Source organism: Myotis davidii, unplaced genomic scaffold (assembly GCF_000327345.1).
Source record: "Myotis davidii unplaced genomic scaffold, ASM32734v1 scaffold185, whole genome shotgun sequence".
Taxonomy (NCBI): Eukaryota; Metazoa; Chordata; class Mammalia; order Chiroptera; family Vespertilionidae; genus Myotis; species Myotis davidii.
The window spans coordinates 5,471,976-5,482,274 of NW_006297811.1; positions in this window are offsets into that span (position 1 = coordinate 5,471,976).

The following is a 10,299-nucleotide window of genomic DNA, read 5'->3' on the forward strand; positions in this document are numbered from 1 at the left end:
TCCTGTACTGCTACATGTGAGGCTGTCTGGTTTTTGTTTGTTTGTTTGTTTTTGGTTCTTTATCCTTTTAGAATTAGAGCAGGTCTGTCTATGATGAGCCAGTTTGCTGCCGTTTCTGGGTAATTTAGGTTATTCACTCAGTGAAACGTACAATGAGGAGCACAACGAAGGCTGCATATTTCAACTTCAAAGCAAGATCTCTGTTCCCGCCTTCGCGTTGACGGTTACACTGGACGTAGTCGTGGTTGGAAGCAGGTCCTGCCTCCCCGAGAGAGCTGCTGATCCCAAAGGAGCTGCACTTTAAGCTTCCTTCTTCTACTTGTTATAGCTGGTGAACCAAAACATCACTCTGAGAGTTTGGGGAGTTCTTTCTGAGTTTGGCTCTCGTGGTCTGCTTGTTTGTTTTTGGTATTTTAGGTGTGCTGCTCACACCACAGGGCTGGAACGCTCACTGATTAAAGACATTTTCAGAATGATATTATAACTGCACGATTTCATTCTGATTCAGAGCATTGCTTTAGCATGCTGACAGCTATTATCAACTCTCCATTGAAGCATTAAAGCATTTTGTTTTCCAGTGGCTCTGTATTGCTAGATGGGAATTTGCTTCTTCATTCCCAGACACTTACAGGGTAAGTGTCAGCAAGCCTACCCACCAGGCTGGGACTCTGTCATCCTGAGCATTATGTCAGAAATGCTTGCTCCTGAGATGCTCTACCAGTGATGCCAGCAGCCTAACGAACCGTCTGCATATGTCTCCAGAGCTATAAGCTAGTGACGGGAAATGACATTGTTTTTCCCTCCACCGTCAGAAATTAAACTTCCCGAGATTTGTTCCAGGTGGAGAAGCTAGTTGCTAGGGTAGGGACAGAATGGGTGAGGGAGGAAGGAGATGGGCTTCTTTGACCTAAGGGGACCCTGTGTTATGTTAGGCACAAAGAAACCACAGCAGCTTCGCTTCTCAGTGATCTTTCCATAACTAAACACATGCTCATTAGGACGCTGTTTTCACCTTCTCACCTTCTTTCATTAAACCCCACTCTTTAACGTCCCAGCTGAGCAGCAGCAAGGAAGGCTGAGAAATGACAGGAAGGCATTTTTCCTTTGTCCCTATGTTTTGTTTTGTTTCTCATCACCAAGCAGAGGATTGGTAATGAGGAGATGGATCATCCTTTCATTTCAAACCATATGAGGAGCATGTTCTCGCAGATAATAAACAAATACACAGTGCAAAGAAGGAGAGTGAGAAAACAGGTTAATAAAGCTTTTGTTCCCCCCTGATTGGACTCTTGCGAAATGGTCATCAAAAGCCTATAGTTTAAAGAGGCTGCGAAATTATATGTCTAAATATTTCATTTTTAAAGAAAGTTGGGCAAGCCGCGTTGGTATTATGATGTGAAAATAGGGCAAATCATCGGAAAATAGCACGAACAGAGCATTTCGTAAATAGTCAGTTGGCTCTCTTCCTAGTGTACTTCATAGTTTTTTCAACTGCAGGTAGGAACTTAGAAAAGAAATAACCGCCTATCGTGGGTTATGAGGACGAAGTAAATAATAAACACGAAACTCCCAGCCTGGTGCCTAGAACTTGGTCTCTCAGTAAATGATGGCTGTGTTTATTTCTACCGCCACCACCGCTATACTGTGACTGCATTTGTATTACAAGTCTCGAAAGGACCACAGTATGGCTCGAGGCTTTTTAATTCTCAAACCAGAGGGTGGGCAGCTGATTCTTAAATAAAGTGCTCACATTTTGAGGGTTTCTTGGGGCTCAGCTGTGACTTCTTTGCTGTCGCTCCCATTCCAAACAGATGCCGGCGATTATCTGCTTTCGCAGTGACCTGGATGTCCTGATACCTTGAGAAGTCCCCATTATCTACTCCCTGCAGTTCACTAGCTTTTTCTTGAAATGCAGCTGCCAGTTAAAAAAAAATGAAACTGGCAAAAGCCAATGTGGGTTTGTCGTTTTGTCTGTTTTATCCAAAACATGTCAAAGAAACCAGGTATAGTTCAGACTTTATTCTTTTGACAGCATTGAAGAATTGAAAGCATATTGTTTTCTAATTTTTCTTTAAAGGACTATTGATTTAGATAGGATAGATGAGGTGAGATTTGGAAGCAAAACATCTGGGGATGTGGATATAACCCCCCCTCCCACCCCCCCAGCCATGGCACTGATGAGCTAGGTGATCACTGAGCATTTCCAGACCTCACTTTTCCATTCTGTGAGATGGGAACAATACTAATCTGTCTGGCTTCTTTTACATAGTCTTTGGAAATGTCTAATAAAGTAATAAAGGTAGAAGCACATTGAAAAAAGCTTCAAGAAAATTTCAATGGGAGATTTTATTACCACTTATCATTGAGCTGATGTAATGGTCCACTGATTTCTCAGTTGTATCAAATTACATAGGATATTTTAATCTTTCTGCTCGTTCCAAGGAAAAACAATAAACAAATTAAGAATCTGAGAGCTTCGGAGGCTTTGATTTTGTACCTGAGGCCCAGAGAAGGAAGTAACGTACTGATAACCAAATTAGAGACTCTTAAGTAAAGATCCAGGATGTATGTAATGGATGACTATGTATATTGAATGGAATTTCAGTTGGAGGAATGAGAAGTCTCTTTAAGCTGACAAATTGTCTGACCCACCTGTGGTTATTGCTACTATGCTACAAGTTGTTGCCCAGTGGGGGTTACTCTTTCAACTCAAGGAAACATAGTTTCCCTAAACTTGAAAATCAGGAAGATGTGTGATTTATTATTTCTTTAAAAATACCATTCTCCTCTAAACTGGTTGCTGAATGTTAAGGCTGGGTAAGGCATATTCTCCCTATAATAGGTGTTGAGTGAAATAAGGGCAACTTCCTCTCTGTGTAGTGTGTGATTCTCAGGTATTAGAAAAACACTTGTAAGGGAAGAAGCCGCTTGTAAGAAGTTAATATGGACCCTGTTAATTGCCAGATATGATCTCATGTATCAACTCAGTACAACAGTCTAGGAAAAGAAATCATCTGACAAATTTATAGCATCAAAGTTACTAAAGAATATACGAGGGGGCAATATGTGGGGGGAAATAAACCATCAGTAGATGTCATTTTTTAAAAAAACTTCAATTCTAAAGTTTCCTATCATGATCTATTTTGAGGAGAATCCTAATCTCAAGGCCGGTGCATCGGTACTCTGAAATATTCTCTCCTCTGTCACTTTCTAGGGCAGCTGTTTTCAACCGGTAAGCCACAAGAATTTTCAAAACATGTAATACCTATTTAGTCAGGGGCACTGGCCTATTTTCCCTTTGACCTTCAAATAAAAACTTCCAACAGCCTACACAATAATAGCCACCTGGTGTGAAAGAATCAAAATTATACCTACATTTTTGGTCAGGTCAGAAAAAATATATATATTTTTAGTGTGCCGTGGGATTTTAATCATTAATTTGTGTGTACCATGAGATGGAAATAGTTGAAAATCACTGTCCTAGAGGAAGGCTTTTTTCCCCCTTCCCTAGTTCTTTCTCCCTTCAATGGGCATTTTTGTTAATAAGGAGCCTGTTGTGTGGGTGAGTGGGTAGATTAGGGGCAGATATAGAAAAGAAAAAACTCACTGAAGGAAAAAGGAAATGGGGAAAGTAGGAAATATTTATATTTATAAAAATATCTTTACTAAAATTTAGAAACTTGAGATGGCATGTGAAATTTGTGTGATCTGTATGAAATACTAACAGTGCTCCAAGGGTCTGACTTTGGAGAATTCCTGGTCTTTTGCTAGGCAGCCCCTGACTAATTCACGTCTGCTCTGAAAGACCTCAGAGAAGCAAACAGATCTAGGAATAACCCTGAAAGTTAAAGCACACTAAGAAAAATGGTGGATATTTAATTTTATTTGATTAAAAAATGATTCAAAGATAACACAATGTCAAGGCAACATTTTGTTGGTGCTAATGTGCTCAATTGATTAGGTCAGTGAAGCAAACCGTGGGTGCAATACTGAAGGTGATCATTGCATTCTCAGTCTTTATAATTATTGTTGAGTAAAACCAGAATTTAAAAACTAATCCTATATAATAAAAGGCTAATATGCAAATTGTCCCCTTGGGAATTCAACAGACAGGGAGTTTGACCGCTTGCTATAATGTGTGCTGACCACCAGGGAGCAGCGCGGAATGAAGGAAGGAAGGCCCCACTGGCAGCTGGGGGAAGAAAGGCCTAGGGACCCTACCCGTGCATGAATTTCATGCATGGGGCCTCTAGTATTTTAATAAGAGTTAAACTTGCTCATTATAGTGAAAAGCTATGTGTTAGAAAGTAAAAAGTCAAACCCTATCTCATACCCTCACCTTCCAACTCTTTACCCAGAAGTATTTGCTGTTAAGTGTGATATTATCCTTTAATACATTGTTTGCATATATAATTACTTGAGTGAATTAAAGGAGAAATTCCTAGAAATGAAATTTTGGAGTACAAGTTTTGTGTATTTAAAATGCTGAAAGACAATGCCAATTGCATGTTGAGCCCTTTAAATGGACACGATCAACCCATATAAACACCTGCCTGGAGCGAAGTGAAGGCCCAATCTGGTGCCATCTCTAAGATAGCACGGAGCTAGCTTAAAGGTAGTAGGCCAGCGCTGCCCAGGGGCTTTGGAACTGTGTAGGAGAAGGGGTATTCTGTTGTCATAATGATTGGGAAGGAGGACTAAGGGACGGGGACATTAGACAAGCTGCAATGCAACAGGCAGTCTCACAATTAAAAACTGACCTGTGTCCCATACAATTTACAAATGTTTCGGTGGGCATTCATGCTAGTGAAGAGCCTTAATTACTCTGAGCCTAAAGCCTGACTACATTTCACGTGTAAATCCAACCAAAGTTTTTTGTTGTTTTTCTTTGTCATGTTTTTAATATACATTGAATTGTCCAGGAATACAACCACCATGTAAACTGAGAGTTAAATACTTTGAAAAATTGCATCACTGTGGCAATTTAAGTCCTAAAGCTACATGTCTTTATTGGTCTCTATTTATAACTAGTGTATTCACAGTGGTTCTATGTGTAATTTGATTATGCCATCACTATGCCCAAGCTTATACATAATGATATATATGGATATTATGTAAATTACTTTCTTTGGTTCTTTTTATATTTTACTTAGAACAAGATGCTAATTTTTTTTAAAGTATGTGTGTAGTAACTTACCTATATATTTTATTTCACTTTATTAAGATTATACAGTAGTCAGTCACCCCTTGTCCTGGTATTGTTTTCTATGGTTTTGGTTACCTACAGTCCCCACTTCAGTTTGAAAATAATAAGTGGAAAATTCCAGAAATGGTTCATTTGTTTTAATCTGCGTAGGATGATGAGGTCTCGAGAGGTCCGCCCCGCCCCGCCACGCCCAGGATGTGAATCATCCCGGGTCTCCACACTGAACAAACTCCCACACTGACCCATCAGTCACTGAGTAGCCACCCTGATTATCAGTCGCAGTATCCCAGTGCTTGTGTTCGAGTGACCCTTACAGTAGCCTAACGCTAGGTCACAATGCCTGCCTCCTTCAACTCACTTCATCTCATCACACCGGCATCATCTCACCTCATCAGAAGAAGGTAAGTACCATATGAAAATATATTCTGTGAGGGAGAGAGACCACATTCACTTTTATCACAGAACAGGCTCACCTCATTTTATTGCACTTTGTGTCATTGTGCTTCACAGGTGTTACGTTTTTGACAAATGGAAGGCAAGACCCTCCAGCAGGAAAAAGATTACAGCTCACTTCATTGGGATACTTGCTTTATTGCAATGCAATATCTCCCAGGTATGCCTCTATATTGTCATAATTGTTCTGTTTTATTATGTTATTATTGTAAACCTCTTGCTTGCTTAATTTATAAATTAAACTTTATCATAGGTATGTGTGTATAGGAAAAAAACATAATGTATATAGGTTTGGTACTATCCGCAATTTCAGGCATCCACTGGGCATCTTGGAATGTATCCCCTGCAGAAAAGGAGAGACTTCTGCACTATAAAATATGTTACAAAAAGAGGTCTTTTGTCTGATAGGGGTGAAACATTCATGTTCCCCTGTTCAGATGGGAAGTGGTGGCTTCTGGTTTTCAAGCTTCTCTCGGCTTGCTCAGGCTCTGGGACCCTTTCTTCACGCTCCAGGCCCAAGAACCCACAGGTAGAGTGTGACTGCAGTCTTACGGAGCCGCTCCAGAAAGCCAGTCCAGTCAGGGCAAGTCTGCCCAGTGCTTTCCAAAGGCACAGGCAATTTGTGAGCAGAGGAGCTTCTTCTGTTCCTAGGAGGAAGCAAACCGGTCAACCAAGTGACCATGAAGCACAGTGAAGAGGAGTAAAAACATGGAGATGTTCACGCACTGCCCTGAGGCCTACCAAACACCTAGAGAATGTGTACCACTGATCAGCCATAGATAAGAGGCTGCATGAATCAGTGAAAATCTTCACCACCGCTAGAAGTAGGTCAGTAGTAAAATCTTCATATATAAGCAGAGAACATTGTTGTTGCTAGTGTTATTATTTTCAATTGGAAATACTGTCATGGACGTTTTCTCATTATAAAAGTAATAAATGCTTATTGTACAAATTTAGAGAGTATATAAAAGTGTGGATAATAAACTTAAAAGTAATTGATAATTCCATTACCCAGAAATGATCATTAATAGTTGGTGTGTATTTGTCTAAACTGGTTACTCTACCTATATGCATAATTATATGTGTGTATTTTACAATATCATACAATCTGATTTCACTTTAAGAGGATAGATCACCTAAAAATACACCCGAACATTTAAATAATTGTATGTGGTAATGCTAGTAATTTACTATGCTATGTTACTTTTTCCTTTATGGCTGTTTAAAGTCTATCTCAATCTTATCATACTACTAAAAATATTAAACCATTTTTCTTCTAGTTACTCTAAGAGCACATTTTTCATGCAGAGAACATTCCTTTTAATTTGTTACACTCTATTAGAACATAAGCCATCATATGGAGAGTCGGAACCTTGTAACCTCAAAGACTAGAATAAGAGCTTGCTAGTTAGGTGCTCAATAAAAGTAAATGAATTAAAATATGTATCCATGCCCGGTTTGGCTCAGTGGATAGAGCATCAGCCTGCAGACTGAAGGGTCCCAGGTTCAATTCTGGTCAAGGGCACTTACCTCGGTTGCAGGCTCCTGGCCCTGGTCGGGGGCATGCAGGAGACAACCAATTGACATGTCTCTCCCTCTTCCATCCACTCTCTAAAAATCAATAGAAATGTATCATCGGGTGAGGATTAAAACACACACACACACACACACACACACACACACACACACACACACTAGCGGCCCGATGCATGAAATTGTGCAAGAGTAGGCCTAGGCCAGTGCTTCTCAACCTTCCTAATGCCGCGACCCTTTAATACAGTTCCTCATGTTGTGGTGTGTCCCAATTTCAACAGGACCCGCACTTCCCTCTGGTCGCCAGCAGGTAACCGGGACCAGGGCTTCCTTCGCAGCCCCAGCTTCATCCAGAAGGTCATTTGAAAGGACATCCGGGAGGACATCCAGTCTAATTAGCATATTACACTTTTATTATTATAGATATACCCATCTATCCCTCCAAATATAAAATATTACATATCTTATATAGGAACATAAGAAAATATTTTTCTTTCATCTCATATAAGAACAAACATTTTTGGGGGGGTTACGAACAAGTTCACATTGTATGGAAATGTCAAGATTCCATCTAAGGAAGTTAAAAAACCCATGAAGTATAAGGAGACTGGATAGTGAGGATGGCAGCACCTCGATGAAGATTCCATGGGCCAGAGATTTACCCTCAGCTCTGTGTGAGGAGAAACACTATCTTGTCATTGGTCCTTAATTGACCTAGATCCTCTAAGAGATGTTGTCTTATGGTAACAAATTCACAAGAGACTGCTGTATATCAGCTGAAATGACAATGGTGAAAATGGCACTTATGCTTCTTCTGACCACAGTCTCTCAGTGCACAGGAAGTTAAACTACTATCAGATGGAGGTTAGTAGGCATTGGTGGAAGGAAGGTTGGTGACCTCCCCAGAAGCTGTCATGAAGCTGAGGAAGGCTCACACATGCATCTTTCATTACAAGAACTTACCGATGGAGTCGAGTAGCCCTGTCCACTGCTCAGGGCACCTTTCTCTTGGACCGTAGTCAGAGAATCAGTTCTTGTTCAGGCTCATGCGGCTTCCCCACTTTTTGGTAACAGAAAAAGAATATATGTTATATAAGTAAGTTATGAAAGATTAATAAATAAATACCCATGAGCATAACTACCCAACTTAGCCAGTAAATTGCCATTTTTTAAAAAATGCATGGCATTTGTACTCCTCTCCTGTCCCATATGCTGTCTCCCCATCAGAGTGACGGATATTCTGAAGTTGGCATTATCGTGCCTTGCTTTTTTCCTTTTAAAATAAATTTTATCACATATTTATCATCAAAAACACTGTTTTCAATTTTATAAAACTTACATTGTACTGTTGATTGCTTATTTCACTCAGTATTAGGTAGATAAGATTCATCTAGTTTGTTTATTTAATAGCTACATTTTATTTTTATTTCTGAATGGTATATCTTTGTGTGAATATGCCATAGTTAATTCAACTGTTCTTTTGAAGGATGCTTGTTGCTATAAACGTTCTTATTCAGGTGTCCAGATAAGAGACAAGTTTCTCAAGGATAATTATATCTAAAAGTGGAAATGTGGGATTGTAGGTATATGAGCATATTCTATTCATGTTTGTAATGCCAAGTTATTTTCCTAAAATGCTTGTATGCTTTACTCTCCTATCTTCAGTATAGAATAGTTCTGCTTGTTTACTGTCACCATCAACACTTGGTCTTTTCTGATTCTATTCTTTCTAATTTAATAGGTATAAAGTTGTATCTCATTTTCACTTTTTCTTTATTACCTTTGAGGTTGAACATCTTTTGTATGTTTGTTCACATTTCTGTTCCCACTTCTGTGAAATTCCTCTCTATATCTTTTGCTTATTTTTATTGAATATATAGAATAAAGTTTTTTCTTATTGACTTATAGATGAGAGATAATGAGAAAGAGAGAGAGGAGAGAGGAGAGAGAGAGAAAGAGAGAGAGAGAGAGAGAGAGAGAGAGAGAGAGAGAGAGAGAGAGAGTGAGAGAGAGAGAGAAATTGATTCCTGATAATAATGTGTTATTGGTTACATGTGTTGCAAGTATCTTCTCTCATTTTGTGGCTTGGCTTTTTACTTTCTTTACAGTCTTCCAATAAACAGAAATTCTAATTTTGTCTTTTTTCTACAGGAATGTGTTGACTAGTTTTTTTAAAAAATATAAATTGTAGAATCAGCTAGTCAATTTTCTCTTTATACCCTTGAAGGAATTGCATGCAATAACATCTTTATTACACCGAGTCTTCCTCTTTAACATGTGTACAGTTCTATTCAAGTCTCTTTAATATATTTCAGTATTTCATAAAGGCCTTGTACACTTTTGATAGATTTCTTCATGGGTATTTTATTACTTTTTTAAAAAAGTACTTTTTTCTGTGTACTTATAGAAATGCAATTAATTTTATGTATTGATTGTACATTCAGTCACTTTGCTAAACCTTATTTAGTCTAGTAATTTGTCTTTAACTTATTTTCGATTTTCTATGTAGATAATCATATCATCAGCAAGTAAGTGTTGATTTGTTTTTATTTTTTCATTTCCATCATTCTGCTTTTATTTCTTTTTTTCTGATTGCCATACTGTCTAGGTAGGATTTCTAATTCAGTGTTGAATGGAATGTTGAAAATGTCCCTGATTCTATGGGGAATGTTTCTAACTTTTCACCATTAATAATGATATTTACTGTATTTTTGGTAGATAGCCTTTATTATGTTAAGTTTTATCAAATGCCTCTTCTCTATTAATTGAGAGAGTTACATGATTTTTATTTTTACCCATATAATTTGAAGTCCATTCAAATATTTTCTAGTGTTACTTTTTTTACTCAGCTTGGTCATCATATATTTACTCACACACTACCAGTCTTATTTGCTAATTTTTTTTTAGAATTTTTCTAACTATGTTTATAAGTAACATTGTCCTATACTTTTCTTTCCTTCACTGTCTTTGTCTTGCTCTAGTAATCAAGATTTACTACCTTTAGAGGATGAGTAGAGGAGAATTTCCTCTTCTCTCCTCCGAATGGCTATGTAAGATTGAAATAAACTAGTTTTTTGGTGTGTTTTTTTAAGTTCCTTAAAATGTCT